Consider the following 17,069-nt stretch of genomic DNA (forward strand, 5'->3'; position numbering starts at 1 on the left):
AGTGACTGCTCCATAGTAGGCACTTAGTAAATGTTTACTGATTAAACAACATCTTGTACAATAACCAAGCTAAGTTTCAAATGGATATATGATTTACATATGAAAGGTCATATCATAAACAAATTAGAAAAGCAAGAAAAAATATTCCTTTCACAACTACAGATAAGAACAGAGTTCATAACCAAAGAAAGGATAGAGAACATCACAGAAAATAAAAATGGACAATTTCGAAGACCTGAAATTTAAAAAGGTTTTGTACAAACAAAAACAACACAGTCAAAATTAGAATAGAAGAAATTAAGTGTGGGGCGGGGGGGGGGGGGGGGGGGGAGTCATTGTAATAAGTTCCTCTGATTAAAAGATATCCAGTGAATGTGAGGAAGTGATTCAAATGCATAAGAACAAAATCCATTCCCCAACAGATAAATGGCCAAGGGATGTGAATGGGCAATTTTCAAAGGAAGAAATTCCAGCTATCCATGACAATATGAAAAAAAATTCTTCAAATTTCTAATAATTAGGAAAATGAAATGAAAGCAACTCTGAGGTTCCACCTCACCATCACCAGATTGGCAAAGATAAAAAGGTAACAGTAACAAAAAGATAATTGAAGGAGCTACACAAAATAGATATATTAATTCACTGTTGCTAGAGCTTTAAATTAGTCTAAACATTCTGAAAAGCAATATGGAATTACTACCAGAAAGTTGCTGAATTGTGATTATCCTTTGCTACAGCAATACCATTACCAGGTCTGTACTCAAAGAGATCAAAGAAAGAGGAAAAGTACCCATATGCATAAAAATATTAATAGCAGCTCTTTTTGTGGCGGCAAAGAACTGGAAACTAAGGGGGTTCCCATCAGCTGTGGAATGGCTAAACAAATTAAATTATATAAATGTAATGGAATATTATTGCACCTTGAGAAATGACGAAAGGGATAGTTTTGGAGAAACATGGGAAAACATATATGAACTGATGCAGAAGGAAGGTAGCAGAATCACAACAATTTAGACAATAACAAGTGTAAATACAAACAATTTCAACTCAAGAATTCTGATTAATGCATCAACCAGCTACAGTTCTAGAGTACCAAGCACAAAGCATACTTTGTCATCTGAAGTGTAGAAATTCTTTTTGACTAAACGTATTTGCTAAAAGGGTTATTTTTTTAAATTGTACAGGGTAGAGTGTGTGTGTGTGTGTGTGTGTGTGCGTGTGCGTGTGCGTGTGTGTGTGTGTATAACTAGGAGAGAGGGAGGAGACAGGGAGAGGGTTACCAAAAATAAAAAAAGGTCAATGAAGCATTTTTTCAATGCACAATAGAAAATAAAAAGACTTACATAGAAACAGGACAGCTATGAGAGTTACCTGTGAATTTATTAGATACTTAAAAATAAAAGTTGGAGAAGTGGAAGAGATAATAAATGCTTCTAAAAAGAATCAAAATAAAGTAGTACAGAATGAGACACACCTTTTTAGGCGCAGCCAATGTGTTGATCTCTTTGCTTATCTACAGTTAATTTGTTACAAGGGAGAGTTTCTGGAGAAATGAGAAGAGCTGGGAGAGATTGATAAAGATGCACAAAAAGGAAAAAAGTGTCAATGAAACACTTTAAAAACACACCAAAGGGAATAAAAGGGCATTAACAATAGCTAATAATGATGACAGTAATATTTACTATGTGCCAGGCACTGTGCTAATCATAAATCTCATTTGATCCTCACAACAACTCTGCGGGGTATTATTATTACCCCTATTTTACAGATGAGGAAACTGAGGCAGACAGATGTTAAGTGACTTGCCCAGGGTCATACAACTATGAAGCCAGATTTGAACTCAAGATCATCAGGACTCCAAGCTCTATGCTCCATCTATCACATCACCTAGCTGCCTGAATTTTTTTTCCAAATCAGAATGGGCATCAACAAGCAGGATGATTTTATTACTACCATATTGGATTGTGTGTGTGTGTGTACGTGTTTGTGTGTAAACAACCTGGGAGGGAAGGAAATAATTCGTACATAATCAGAGCTTACAGTTTTATGGGCAATTATCTTGTATTCTTTATCTAATGAAATGCTCATATTTGTTGATGTCATACTAAAAAAGATTTTTTAAAGCAATTTCTACATAAAAGAGATTTGCAGTTTCATGTACAACCTTCTATTACATATATATATGCATTATATATATATATACACATAAACATGTATATATTTAAATGTTCACTTTATTTGGTGTTTTAGCTCAGAATACCTTTTTTTAATTTTAAAAGATGGTTTTTCTTGCCAAATCTAACTTCTTCACATGTATCTTTGATCCCATCCCCTCCTATCTTCTCCAACAAAATGCCCCCAATATCTTCACTATTCTATCTTATCAGTCTCTCCATTTATAGATTCTTTCTCTGATGCTTACAGACATTCCTATGTCTCCTCATTGCAAAAAAAAAAAAAAAAAAAAAAAGCCCTGCTTGATCTGACCATCCCTACTCACTATCATCTGGTATCTTTTCTCCCCTCTTGGCTAAACACCTTGAGAAAACCAACTAAAATAGGTTCCTCCACGTCCTCTCTTCTTGCACCATTCTAAACTTTCTTCAGTCTGCCTCACTAGCTCCTCATTCAACTGAAACCACTCCAGAGTTACCAGTGATCTCTTTACTGTGAAACCTAATGGCCTTTTCTCATTCCTTATCATTTCCTAACTCTTTGCAGCCACTGATGATGGTACTACCATCTCCTCCAGGATATTTTGTACTCTTTGGATTTTCATGCCAACTGCTCTCTCCTGGTTCTCCTACATAGTTGACCACTTTTTCTCAGTCTCTTTTGATTTTCTTCCATCACTCTCATTTATCTTCCCAATTTTTCCTCTACTTCTCTTACTTGATTTTCAAAATCTTTTTTGAGCTCTTCCACGACTTGCAACCAATTTATATTTTTCTTGGAGGCTTTGGATGTAGGATCTTTGACTTTGTTGTCTCTTGTGGTTGTATGTTTTGATCTTCCTTGTCACCAAAGTAAGATTCTATAGTCTGATTTTTTTTTCTGCTGTTTGCTCATTTTTCCAGCTAATTACTTGACTTTTTAGTTCTTTGTTAAGGTAGAATTCTGCTTCCAGTGTGTGCAGTGTACTGTCCCAAGCTTGAGGGGTTTTGTGCAACTGTTTTCAGAGATATTTCTAGGAACTTGTAAATTTTCAGTTCTTCCAAGGTGATGTAATCAAAGAAGAGGTGTTTACTTCTCTCCTGGTCTATGCTCTGGTCTGTAAGTGACCACAAGAACTCTTTTCTGCCTTGGAACTGTGAGGAGGATTCCCTCTCTACTGCTGCCACAAGTTCCACCACACCAGTGCTCCTCCTTGCCCCAGGACCACCACCCAGGACTGTGACCCAGATTGAAGCGTAGGCAAAGCAAGAGAATCCTGCCTCAGCAGCAGTAGAGATCCCTGCAATCCCCCTCTGATCAGCTGCTGGATCCCCCCACCATCTGTGGGCAGAGAGCTCCAGAAGTAGCCTCTGCTGCTGCCACTACCTCCCCCTGGGGCTGGATCCGACCTGTGTTCCTCTCTCATTTGATCCTCACATGAGGATGGATCCAGGTCCAACAGACCTTTCCCACTGACCTTCTAAGTTGTCTTTGGTATTTGTGGGTTGAGAAGTCTGGAAATAGCCACAGCTGCACAGCTGTGCAAAGTCAGCTGATTCAGTGCCTGAGGCCTGCTCCAGGTTTGCTAGCTGTACCTATATAACCCATGCTGGCCTGCACTCTTCTCTCAGACTAGTGCAACAGATCTTTCCTGTTGACTTTCCAGGTTGTCTTAGGCTGGAAATTTGTTTCACTCTGTCATTTTGTGGGTTTTGCTACTTTAGAATTTTAGAGTCATTTTTACAGGTATTTGGAGGGGTTTGGGGTAGAGCTCAAGTAAGTCCCTGCTTTTACGCTGCCATCTTGGCTCTGCCCCCTCTCAGTCTCTTTTGTTGGTTTTTCATTCATGTCACACCCACTGTGGGTATCCTCTAAGGCTGTGTCCTAGGCTTTCTTCTATTTTCACTACTAGCTCATCAGTTCCTGTGGGTTCAATTATCATTTCTATGCAGATGATTCCCAGGTCTATATACCCAGCTCTAACTTCTCTCCTGATGTAGGACTACATCATCAACTCTCTTTTGGAAATCCTGTCCCACAGCCATCTGAAGTTCAACATGTTTAAAACAGAAATTATTATTTCCCCCCCACACCATTTCCTCCCCTCTTCTGGAGTTCCCTATTACTGTCAAGGGCAGCACCATCCTAGTCATCATTAACTGCTTCATACTTCTATCTCTCTCATCCTACATACCCAATGTAGTGCCAAGCCTTGTTTCTACCTCCACAATCTTTCTCATATATACCCCCAAAACAGAAACAATTGCTATTTACCTTCACTCTGAGCCAATCAGGGCCCAAACAACGACCAAGTGGGATTTGGCCTGGAACCTATTATTGGCCAATCAATGAGAATCAGAGTAATTTAGGTTTAAGACATGGTCCTTAAGAGAGAAATCTAGCCCATAAATCCCAAGATATCTTGAGAGCTTTTAGGGATTAAAGTTTACATTCCTTTAGGCACAGTACCTGAAGTTAAGTATATGGTACCCTATGTGGAGAGAGGTAAGGGAAGGGAAGGAAGGAAGGAATGAAAGAAAGGACCTGTGTTGCCCAACTGGCCAGTTCCAGTTGGATTCTCCAGTGGGGCAGATCCTACTGCTACTACTTGTGATTTGTCCTTCATTCTCAAAGAGGACCATGACATCAAGGAGATGATACCATGACATGCAAGTAAATTGGATTTAAGTGAGGGAGGGCTATGCAAAGTCACCAGCCTCACTTTCTCCTCCAGAACTATCTGGATCCAGTGGTAAGGTATAAAAATCAGTCTGGAGATGGCCACAGATGCAGCAGGAGACCTTGACCTTTTTAAGTTAAGGTCTTTCCCAGGTCTTGGCTGACTGAGACAATACCCATTCAGTGATGAAGGATAGGTAAGAAATGAGACAAAGAGTGGTCTCTTTTACCTAGTCAAAAAAAATCAATCTGACAGGGGAAGACCCTCAGGGTTTCTGGCCAAAACTGAAACAATTTCTATTTACACTCACTCTGAGCCATTAGAATCCAAATAATGATCAAATGAGGCTTAGGTTAAGACCTGTTGTTGGCCAATCAATGAGAGCCAGAGTGATCTGAGTTTAAGGCATGGTCCTTAAAAGAAATCTAGCCCGTAAGCCCCAAGATGTCTTGCGAAATTTCATTGATCAAAATTCATGTTCCTTTGGGCAGAGCACCTGTAGGTAAGAGTGTGATTCTCTATGTGAATAGAAGGAGAGAAGAGAGGAAGACAAAGAGAGAAGGAGGGAGGGAGGGAGGGAGGAAAAGAAGGAAGGAACGAAGGAAGGAAGGAAAAAGCTGCATTGCCCAACTGAAACTGGCCAGCCCAGTGGGGCAGCTACTACCTACACACACAGGTTGTTGTTCCTCCTTCATTCTTGAAGAGGACCAGTGACATCAGGAAGGTGATAATATTACTTACAAATGAATTGAATTTAAGCAAGGGAGGGCTGTGCAAAGTCACCGACTTCACTCTCTTCTCCAGAACCATCTAGGTCCAGTGGCAAGATTTGGATAAAGACAACTAGGGATGGCCTCCCATCACGGCATCTAAATTCAAGTTTTTTAACCCCAAATCCTGTACTCTTTCCATTCTGCTACACTCTGTTTCAACTGGCATCCAGTCATCGAGGAGGCAAAGGGACAGACAAAAACTCATATGGCCTAGGTCACTCATCTACACGGTTTTACTTGAGGGGTCTCTGAGATCATATTTGACCAAAATATCTTTCTCTCTAGAATCTAGACTCCTAACTTTACATGCTGCATCCCATTGTAAGAAGCCTTTATGTAGCTAACACATTGAACAAAAAAGTCAGGATCTAAAAGATGTCAGCAGGCTAGAATCAAATCATTTGAATTTTGTAGCAATAAATGCTACATATATTTGGGTTCAAAAATTCATCTGTACAGCTACGGGATGGGGAAAGTATATCTGGAAAACAGTTCCTATGAAAAATATATGGATTATGCTGCTAAGAAATGATGAAGAGAATGGCTTCAGAGAAACTCAGAGAAACTCAAATGAACTGAAGCAGAATGAGAAAAACAGAACCAAGAGAGCAAGTTATACAATAACAGCCATATTATAAAGACAAATAACTTTGAAAGACTTAGAACCTCTGACCAACTCAATGACCGACCACAATTCTAGAGCATTCATGATGAATCATATTACCCACATCCATATAGGGAGGTGATGGACTCAAGAGACAGAGTGATTCTTTGCCTCTTTCTTTCAGACACGGTCAATTCAGGAATTTGGGTTTGGTTTTTTTTACTATATATGTTTGTAATAGAGATCTTATTTTTCTTGCCTTCTCAATCAGTGGTGAGGTAGAAGAGAAAGAATGTAGCTCTACAAATAAAGTTTAATACGTTTTTTAAAAAGAAAAATATCAGTGATTTTAGAGGACTACAAGTAGTCAACAACAGAATATGTTACCCTATAAGACTCACAAGATCTTAGACTAAATTCAGTAATCGAAACAAAGAAGGTGACAGTCCTAACCAGACCACATCTGGAGTAATGTGTTCACTTCTGGGCAATACATTTTAGGAAGACAGGGTGTGTAAAGTGAAGGATGATTAGAATGTTGAAAGACGTCTAGAGATCATGTTATATTATGAACAGTTGAAGGAACTGGGGATGATTAGCCTGGAGAAGAGAAGACTAAAAAAAAACCATGACAGCTGTTTTGAAGTATTTGGAAGGCTGTCTTGTAGAAGAGGGACTAGATTTGTTCTGTTTGGCCTCAAAGGGCAGAATTACGAGTAATCATGGATGTTGTTGAAAAGCAGAGTTGAACTCCACAAATGGAAAATTTTTTCTCAAAATTAGATCTACCTTCAGAAGGATCTGTCTTCAGGAGTTCAAATTTGATCTCAGACACTTACTAGCTGTGTGATCCTGGATAAGTCAATTGCCTCCCCCCACATTCCCCCCTCAAAAAAAAAAATTAGATCTGTCCAAAAGCAAGATAGGCTGCATGAGTGATGACTCAAAGTCTTCCAGCAGAGCCTGGCTGATGTCATCGAAGTTTTTACCAACTAGACCTGTGATTCTGTGAAGAATTGTTACTTGTCAGGTTTTACAGGATGGATAGATAGGAATTCAGCAGGTGAAAAGAGGGAGACATTTTGAACATTAGGAAAAAGTCTTAAGTAAAGTCACGGTGTGATTGACTGTATGGTAGAGTACTTGCAGCAGAGCTATAAGAAATAAGGCTGGAAACATAGTGTATCATGATTACCGGGGACCTTGAATGCCAAGTAAAGGATTTTGAATTTTCCTAGAGATTTTTGAGCAGAGGAATGACATGGTCATATCTCTTTACATAAGGAAGAGTATTCTGGTATGTGAAGGATAGATTAGATGGGAAAAGGTGGACTGGAATATCCAGTAGGAATTAATGTAATAGTTCAAGTGGGTGGTAATAGGAATCTGGACTAGGATGGTAGCAGTGGAGACGGAGAGCCCAAGAGATTCTGCCATAGTATCAGACATTTGGGGCATGAAGGGGCCTGAGAGATCATCTAGTCTAATCTCATTTTACAGACTTAGATCCAGAAAACAGCCCTCTTTTCACTGTATTACACAGTAAAGTCTAAAGTGCTATATTAAATATGAGGGGTTTTTTTGGTCTAGATTTATGATCTCATTCATGTGAGGAAACTCCCTCTCACCATTGCAGACTGCCCACTGATGTGCAGTTACAGTCTGAGCGAGTTGCTTGGGGACCTTAAAGGGTTAAATGATTCGTCTGAGACCACATAGCCTACAAGTCAGAAGCAAGATCTGACTCCGAGTCTTCCTGACTCCGCAGCCCCGTTACCAACACCACTCTGAGTCCAAATCTAAGTTGTCATTATTCACCAGCTGGTGAAATGGGTTGCCCTGAGCCATCTGCAGCATCCTCAGATTCTGCTTGTGACCAAGACCAGGCAGCGGAATAAACTTAGGGCTGCTGTTAGGTCAGTTGTCCTTGGGGTACAATAAAAAGGCTTAAGATGGTATAAAGCTAAAGAATAATAGCTAGCACTTGTAAAGTGGCTTTAAGAGGAAACTTGAAGAGGCTGGCTGTAAGCCAGGAAGTGTGCGAGGTCAGATTTGAACCTGTCTTTCTGACTAGAGGTCTGCTACTCTATCCACTGTCCCTGGTGGCTGCCTCTTCAACCAGCACTTATTAAACACCTTCTGCTTGCCTGAGAGGCGCCGTGATAGTGGGCAGAAGGCGGATCAGGGTCAGGAGGAGCTAAGTCCAAATTCTGTCTCTGACCTTTGTCAGCTCTGGGACTCTTGACAAGTCCCTCACGACCTCGGATTTCCTATTTTACAATGAGGACTTTGGACCAGACGGCCTCCTTCAGCCCTAAGTCTCTGACCCTGTGTCTGGCGCTGTTAGTAATACTCGCCCGAACGCTAGGATTCGAACTTTCCAGCTGGGAATGTGATTCCCCTTTTACAGATGAGGAAACCGAGGCACGGAGCGGTTACGGTGAGCGGCGCGGGCTCCCGCGGCTAGTAAGTAGCACAATTGGGATTCAAACTGTATTTCTCCAATGGTCAATCTAGCACGTTTTCTATTAAACACTACCGGCTTCTGCGGGTTTGGGAGGAAAAGAGAGGAGACACCTCCTCCTCCTCCTCCTTGTGAACAGGTTCGTCTCCAAGGCAACCAAAGCCCACGCATGCGCACGGTCACTCTTCCTTCCCGTAACCCCCGGAAAGCATCCGGTAAAGACTGGCGCATGTGCAGTTTCTACCCGCTGCAGCTGCCCCAGCCTGGTCCGGGCCTCCAGCAGCCGCCGCCGCCGCCCCCACCTCTAGTCTGGCTCAGGATCTCTCGGCCTTGGCAAGCACTGAGCGGAAATAACGCCCATTTCTGATAGGTCACGTTCTCACCAATCACCGCTCCCAGGAGGCGGAGCGACTCGGAGGGGGCGGGCCATTGAGCTCGCAAGTTGGGGTTTGCTCAGGGCCCCGCCCCGAAAGTCAAAAGTCGAGTGGAACGCGGGGAAGGAGCCGCGCGCGGCGAGTGGCGGTGGAGGGGCGGGGCCCGAGGCCGACTCGGCTGGAGCCTGGGGGCGGGGCCGGGCGGGTGCCCAGAGCCGTCAAGTGAGGGGATCGAAGCCGAGCGGCAGCGGCCACGGCGGCAGCGGAAGAAGACGAGAGAGCGGCGCTCGGGGCCGGCAGGTAGGCGGGCTGGCGCGCTGACCCCGGGGCAGGGAGAGTCGGGCCCCCTGGGCGTCGGGGCGCGGATCTCCGCTGGAGCGCCGGCCCTTCTCGGGGATCCTGGGCAGCGAGGCCCTCCAAGCTGCCTGTTCCACGCCCCGGCGCCCGCGCCCGGCCCCGTCCCTCAGCCTCGGGGTCCACATCTGGCGGGGGACCTGCCCTTCGCCCGGGGCCACCCCCTCTTCTCACCGCCTCCTCGGACCACTCAGCCCCCCTAAGTGGGGGTGTCCGCAGACGTGCCCTCGCTGCTCCCCGGCCGCTTGTCTGTGGAACGTGGGCCAGCCCCCTTAGCCGTTCCCAGCCCGCCAGGTCACCCTGCTTCGTAAAGCGAGGTGGGCCCCCTTCCTTCGTAAACCGAGGCGTGTGAGTTGTTGGCAGTCTGAGAGCCCACCTGACACCCTTTGGCCGTTCCTGCCCAAGCCCACGCGTCTCACCGCCCTAGCATCCTCCCTCCAGAGCTCCGTCCGTGCGGGACCCTGGTCCTGGAGCCTGGAAAGCCCACGTCGGGAAAGCTTCGCGGATTCCTCCCCGGGCCGCCCAGCCGAGGCTCTCTGTACGGGGCGCTCGGCCGGCGCAGTCTTCCCTTTCCCGTCTCTCCCACTCTTAAGTCGAGGGGCATGGCTACACGTTACTACCCAGCTAGAGACGTTCTCGTCCCCGGGTAGCGATTCCTGGTGGGCTTCGGCATCCCCAGTAATCAGAAACCTCAGAAAAGTGCTTCCCCCTACGGGGGGTAAAAGAATACTCTCAGTCCTGAGTAGCAAAGGAATAAATGAGAGGGAGGGGGCAAACGGAGCGAAGGGAAAGGAGTAAGGACTCTCCTAAGGGTCGTCTATTGACAGTCAAAATGTAAACAAAGAATCCGGTTCTTTAAACGCGCGTTCATCCAGAGCCTACCGCGGGTCAGACGCTGCCCTAGGCCCTGGGGATACAACGGAGATCGAGAGAGCTTGTAAAACATCCTGATGATTTAACAACTCGTGTGAATGCAAATGAAATGTAGTGCGGTAGCGCAGAGGGCCCCTGGAGCCATCGACACTGTCACTTTAATGGTTATTTCAGTGGAGATTCACAACCTCTTGTCTAGAGCTGGGTCTTTCAGAAAAAACTTGCTCTAATTCTGTTCTGTTCTTGCTCTATTCTACCCCATTATAAGCTTCTTAAGGGCAGGGACATAATTTTAATAATTTTATCATGATAGTTTTTGTTTTATTTTATTTTGAAGGTAACGTAAGCCTGCAGAGTGCTTTGCATTTTAATTCAACAAGCATTTATTAATCACTTGTTATCATACGAGGAACTGTGCTAGACTGGGGATCCAGAAACAAAGATAGATGGCCTCTGTAAGCCCTCAAAGAACTTAACGTTGTAACCAGTAAGCCCTTAGTAAATATCTTTGTTGAATTGAGCTTTTCTAAGAGTTTTCATATTGATCTTATCTTGTCTTTATAACTTCTCAATGAGAAAGGTAAGACAGAAAGAAAACTGAACTTTTAAGGTGGCACAGCTCGTTAGTGGCAGAGATAAGATTCCAGAGCACAGGTCTCTTGACTCCTATTTCTAGGATCCATCAACTGCACACAGTTTTGTAGATTTAAAATCTTGGAGTGGAGGAAGAAATGTTTGATTTGGAAATGGGAAATCTTGACATTAAACCCAACTATAGTATACTGTCAGTCAGTTTAGTCATTAAGCACCTACTATGTGCACACTTAAAGAGGGATGCTTGCCTTAATTGAAATGGATTTATTGTTGGTGGGTTGTTTTGTTTTGTTTTGTTTCCCAGAAATCTTACCTTCTGATGTGTTTTTTAAGTAGACCTTAGTTTAGCAAACACCAATTCAGAGGTTCTTTTTTATGTCATGGACCCCTTTGGGCAACCTGATGAAACCTATGGACCCCCCTTTCAGAATAATGTTTATAAATGCATAAAATAAATACATAAGATTACAGAGGAAACCAATTATACTAAAATACAGTTTAAAAAAAATTTTTAAGAAGTTCACTAGACCCCTTCCTGTTTGGATCAACCCATATTATTTTTATCTCAAAGGGGATAATTCTTGAAGTGTTCTCAAAACATAATGAATTGTAATTTCCTTTTTAAAATTAATGTACTTTAAATTTTAAAATTAAGTGCATTAGGTTGCACTTAAAGGAATAAAATGTTGCTTTCATCAAAAAGGCTGGCGATCTCTGCTCTTGATCACACAACTAAATAGGTTTTTAGTTTGTAAGGAGCAATTCTGAAGGACTTTTTAAAGCCTTCAGAAAGAAGGTAAAAGTGTTCAGTGTTGTCACAGCCCCCAAAACCTGCCAGATTAGTCTTCCTGTTAATAAAAATGTTTGGTTGAGCCTGTTCTCTTCACCAGATGGAGGTTTGGTTCCTCATTTTGAGTCTTAATTTGAGAGGCTGTTTTGTGATCTGCCTGGCGGGGTGTGTGTCATTGGTTGCTGAGAAGAGAAGCTGTCCTTATTAGTTATTTGCCTTGCCCCCACTGACTCTAGTTTTAAATGAATGATGAAAGTGCCACACTGGGCAGAATCATATTTTTCTTCCTTTATTCTTTAGTTCTTTATTCTAAAGAAGTCCTGAGACTTCATCAAGGAGTGTTTTTGCTTGATCTTGACATAGTTGTGGTGGGTTTTATCACTTTGACTTGTTAAGTTACTTTAAATTTCTTTTTTCCTGTTTCATAGTGCTACAGTCACTTTTAGCAAATCTTTGTTAGCAGGCCTACTTGTTTTGATGAAGTTAACATGTTATTGGGTTTTGGTTTTTGTTTTTGAGGAAAAATCTCAGTTTTTTTAGTTCAAATTCATACCTAAAGGAAGTAAAAAATTCATTTAATCATCTAGATGGCATATAGGCAGCATTTGTCTAGCAATCACTCTATCATTTAAAAGCTGATTTATTTTTCCTGGCAAAAGGTTAAAATGCAACTAAAATTCTGCTTTCGTAATTAATAAGTCACTACCGCAGTTGTTTCTGATGCTTCCTGTTTGCTTCATTTTAATATTTCAGTTAAACTGAAAACATCTGAGCATTATGGGCACTTTCGATGGTAGCAGTGTGAAATTGATAGAGTATATTAGCAAAAAAAAAAAAAAAAAAAAAGTCCTTGACACTGGGCCTGGGAACTCTTAAGAAAAGTTACTTAGCCCTTTGTGTCCATAGAGATAAGGTGGGATGGAGGTATCCCTGTGTATTAGATGATCATTTAAAATAATAATCTTGTTAAAGGCTTAAATTTACATAAAAGCACTGATAAAAAGTAGAAGCTAGTAGATTAGAAAATGATAGGCCAGTGATCAGCAAATTGTGGAAAGAAAATTTCACTTGAACTGAGCTTCCATTGTGTGTTTTCCATTCTGCGTTTTAGATTTCTCTTGTTAGTGCCAAGAAAAATATTTTTAATGCTCTATATTTTCCTTCATTATATTCTGTCTAGGTCAGAGGGTTTTTCCTCACTTGTCATATAAGGGAGTTGGACTAGAAAGTTTTAAACATGTCCCTTACATTGCTGCCAACATTTTATGGTTCACCTTTTTCCTTTTATTTTTCTTCTTTTGACATCCTTAGCCTCTTAATAAAATAACACTTTAAAATTACACAGCACCAAAGAGTTAAAACAATTTGCATTCATATCATGAATTTTGATAGTAGCTTGTTAATTATTTTGATTTTTCAAGAAACAAGTATTTTTAAAGTTAATCTTCCTTTCCTACTATTCCCCTCCCCCACTGAGCAAATTTTTTAAAAATCCCTCAATCCATATCTACATAGTCTGGCAAAATAAATTCCCATATTAGCCATGTCCAACAATGTATGTCTTTCTCTTCATTTTTAAGTTCATCACCTCTCTGTCAGGAGATCAGATGCGTGTTTCATTTTCATTCTTTTGGATTCTTAATTTATTATTGCATTGATCAGAGTTCTAAAATCTTTCAAAAATTTTTTCCCCTCTATAATGCTCTCATTGTATAATTTGTTCTAATTCTGCTCACTTCACTCCTCACCAGTTCATAAAGATCTTCCCAATTTCTTCTGAAACGGTCCACTTCATAATTTCTTATGACACAATAATATTACATGACATTGATATACCATGATTTGTTTGGCCATTCCCAATATGAGGACAACCCCTTGGTTTCCAATTTGGGGCTGTCACAGTAGCCTTTTGAAATAAGAAGAGGACAAGGATTTACCTTTGTTTTGCAGATAGGGAAAAAAAATGAGGAACAGAAGATCTAAGTAATTTGGACAAGGTCACATGGGACGTTAGTAGCATGGCCAGAATTAAAACCCACATTTCCGGATTCCGCATTCAGTGCTTTTTCTACTAATCTATGCATAGTATAGGACAGATTTCTTTCGACCTGTCAACTTGAATCTTTACTAAAGCAGAATATTTACTTTTATTTAAGTACCTGGCATATCAGGATAGAAGCTTAATAATGCCCACCATTTTATAGCCACAAAACACTTTCACATGAACTGTTTCATTTGCTTCTCATTAATGTTGAGAGGTAAGATCATTGGATTTAGAGTAGAAAAAGACCTAAGTGAGCAACAAATCCAACCCCCTTGTTTTACAGATGCTTGAATTAAAAGAAAAATAATGTGTATCTGTTGCCAGAAAAATAGGACTTTGCCTCCCTTATTTTGTGAATTGGGGGGGAGGGGAAGCTTATTTTTTCCCCAGCTTATTAACACTTTTTTTTATCTTTAGATAGAGGAAGCTAATTTATCTCTGATTTTGAGTTTGAAGGCTACAGAGGTGTAAATGATCAGTATTAGATCTTATCTTGAAGGCAGCTAAAGATGGGAGGGAAAGAGCCTAAGGACCCTAAGTACTAGGTCTCTTCCAGCTTAAAATCTTTGAATCCCTGCAGATGGTGATGGATGGACACAATCCATGTTTCCCTTTGAAGAAATATTATCTCAGTTTTGAATTAGGTTTAAATGTTCTTTTAAAAAATACGAAATGAAAATACTGGGCTTTAACTCAAAGATGTTCCCATTAAATAACATTTTGTTTTCTATTGGGGGAAGCTTTATTGATGACTGATAGTCATTTCTAAAGTGAACCTAGTTTTTTAGAAAAAATAGATCACCGGATGTAGAGTTCTTCTATGTTGTACTCAGTTCAGATGAAAATGAAACCTTTGCCTCCAGAGCCAGAGCTCCCAGACTTGACTGAGTTTTAAGTAATAGAGTGAACTTACACTCAGCCAAAGATCTGATTTATTTCACAGACTGAACTTGATAGAGGCCTTAGTCATATTCCAGGCATCTTTGCTTAGGTGAGCATATTACTTTCTCTGGAAGGTGAGTCATCTCTGCAGGGGTGTAGGTGACAGGCTGCTCCCCCAACCCAGTTGTAGAGGAAGGCTGAGCAGCCTTGTTTGTTACTTGAGTGAGGCATCGTTCCTAGGACCAGACATTCCTGCTTTGGGAGCAGGGAGTAGGGAGGCAAATGTTAGCACTTAGGTATGTTTGCCTTTAAGGGAGCTGCTTTTAAAGCACAGTGTATTGAAGTTTGGGCACCCTTATCAACTAGAGTCATTTCCTCTCCTGAACGTGTGTTCGTCCTTTGTTGCCAAAGAATCCCATGCCATTAGAGAAATAATGACATGACTTGTACTTGACTTTGTTTTTGAGTGAGGGAGGGCTGTACAGGTCACCAGCCTCACTTCTTCTCCAGAGTCATCTGAATCCAGTGACCAGATGTTCATCAGGATGACTGGAGATGACCCAGGATGAGGCAGTTGGGGTTAAATGACTTGCCTAAGGTCACACAGCTAGTAAGTGTCAAGTATCTGAGGTAAGATTTGAACTCAGGTCCTCCTGACACCTGCATTGGTGCTCTATCCACTGCACCCCCTAGCTGCCCCTCCTCTCCTGAATAGGGACACCTTGAAGGTGGGAAATGGCCAGCTTGCAGGTGATAGTGTTGAGAGACTGGAGGAGAGCTTTGGCCCTAGGAAGCTGGGAAAACCCCCTGGAGCAAACAGAGCCTTTGTTTGACAGATCTTGGAAAGCTGTTTTCTGCCTCTTTACTCTTTCCCCATTTGAGCAGGAGACTGGCAATAAATGGTAAAGGAAAGGGCTGAAGTTAGACTCTTGATTGTAGAAGGCTTTGGATGTTACATTTATTGCCCCAATTGCCACTCTGCCTTCTTTAACTGACATTTTGTGGGGAAAGAAGCAGCAGGGGGAACTCCTGAGCTAGACTTTTATCTGGTTTACTCATCCCAGATTGTTAGCCAAGTTCTTTGTTGAAAGGTAGTGTGGTGCAGTGTTTTTCTGCTATAGGAGGAATTAGAACAGTTTTCTAGTCTCAACTCTAGTCTCTGACCATGTGACCTTAAGGAAGTCACCTAATCTCTTTATACCTCTATTAACCTATTTCCTCATCTGTCAGTTGGGTATAATACTATTTGTATTACCTACCAAATAGAGCTGTTTTTAAGGATCAAAAGGAAAAATGATCTTTAGACTGTAAAACCCTATGCAAACAGTAAGGTATTTTCTGTGGTGGTTGTGCCGGTAGATATAGTCTTCCCTAGGGTGTTCAAATCTTTAGTTATCTAGAGCAATAGTTTAGTTCTCAGACCTGTTTTGACAGACCTGCCTCATAAATTGAACCAGTTTCTGTGAATGCTTCCAAAGTGAATTGTTCATTAGTATTTATGAGCTATATCCAAATATCATCACTAAAGGATTATTTAGTACTGTGGGAAAGGATAGTAACTTTTCTGGTACAAGGAACAGAGGTGAGGAAACTCCCTCTATGGTACATATCTTAGAAAATTAGAGATCTCAGTGCCTAGAGCACTGAGATGAAGTGAAGTGACTGACTCAGGATCACCCAGGAAGTATGTGAAAAGGGTAGGACCTGAACCTAGGTCTTCTTACTGGACACCCTCTCTATCCACCATAACACAAGTTATTATTAATGATTTACAATTTGGATTACAGCTAACCTTATTTCTTTAATGCAGTGTTGTTCTCAGTGTAGTCAAACACTGATCTGCCATACCCCTGAAAAATACCATATTAAACTTTAAAAAATATTTCATTATAAATGTAACCATAACCAAACAAATAAGGAATAAAATCATCCACAAAACCATAAATGCCCTTTTAGAGTTGGCTAAAAGAAGGGACAAAATAATGGTAACTTCTGAGACTTTATGTCCTTTTCTAAAACCTTTTGTCTTTGTCAGATTTTGTCACTATTTTTAAAAGTATATTTTTATTCACAGGACCATAGAATTAGAGTTGGAAGGGATATTAGAAGTCATCTAGTATATGGATAAGGATATGAATAAGGTTTAAGTCATTTGCCCAGGATCACATGAGTACTAAATGACTGACTGGATTTGAACCCAAGGCCTCTGATCCAATGCTTTTTCAGTTTCTTTATCTAGGTATATTGTCATCTAGTGTGACCTCCTAATTTTAAAGATGGAAACTGAGGCCCACTGTGGTTAGAAGCCTCTGTCTAATAGAGTTAGTATCTTTTGTTTATTTTTAGATGGCTGGTCCCGCCATATCACTTCACTCATCCTCAACTAAATCACCAATAGCCTTTTCCTAAGCTCTGTTAATATAGGGCGGAGTCCGTGCAACAGCTGTTCTAGGCACAGAAAGCAAACAGAAGACTCTTTATTT

At 41.4% G+C, this 17,069-nt stretch overlaps 1 protein-coding gene and 1 long non-coding RNA gene across 3 annotated transcripts in view; one reads left to right on the forward strand and one right to left on the reverse strand.

Moving 5' to 3' along the window:
* The window catches only part of LOC140528267 (uncharacterized), a 91,629-nt gene extending 82,500 nt beyond the window's left edge, over positions 1 to 9,129 (reverse strand). The window contains exon 1 of the long non-coding RNA XR_011975130.1: positions 8,751 to 9,129. This is a non-coding gene — a long non-coding RNA (uncharacterized lncRNA). The remainder of the gene's footprint in view (positions 1 to 8,750) is intronic.
* MAP3K14 (mitogen-activated protein kinase kinase kinase 14) overlaps positions 8,655 to 17,069 on the forward strand; it is a 43,669-nt gene continuing 35,254 nt past the window's right edge. The window contains exon 1 of one of the 2 annotated variants that reach the window (XM_072645961.1): positions 8,655 to 8,677. The gene's annotated coding sequence lies outside the window, so the exon portion shown is untranslated. Of the gene's footprint in view, positions 8,678 to 9,241; positions 9,350 to 17,069 lie in introns of those variants that run through there. The other variant, XM_072645960.1, reaches the window with a different exon arrangement.

Source organism: Notamacropus eugenii, chromosome 2 (genome assembly GCF_028372415.1).
Source record: "Notamacropus eugenii isolate mMacEug1 chromosome 2, mMacEug1.pri_v2, whole genome shotgun sequence".
In the NCBI taxonomy this organism is placed as follows: Eukaryota; Metazoa; Chordata; class Mammalia; order Diprotodontia; family Macropodidae; genus Notamacropus; species Notamacropus eugenii.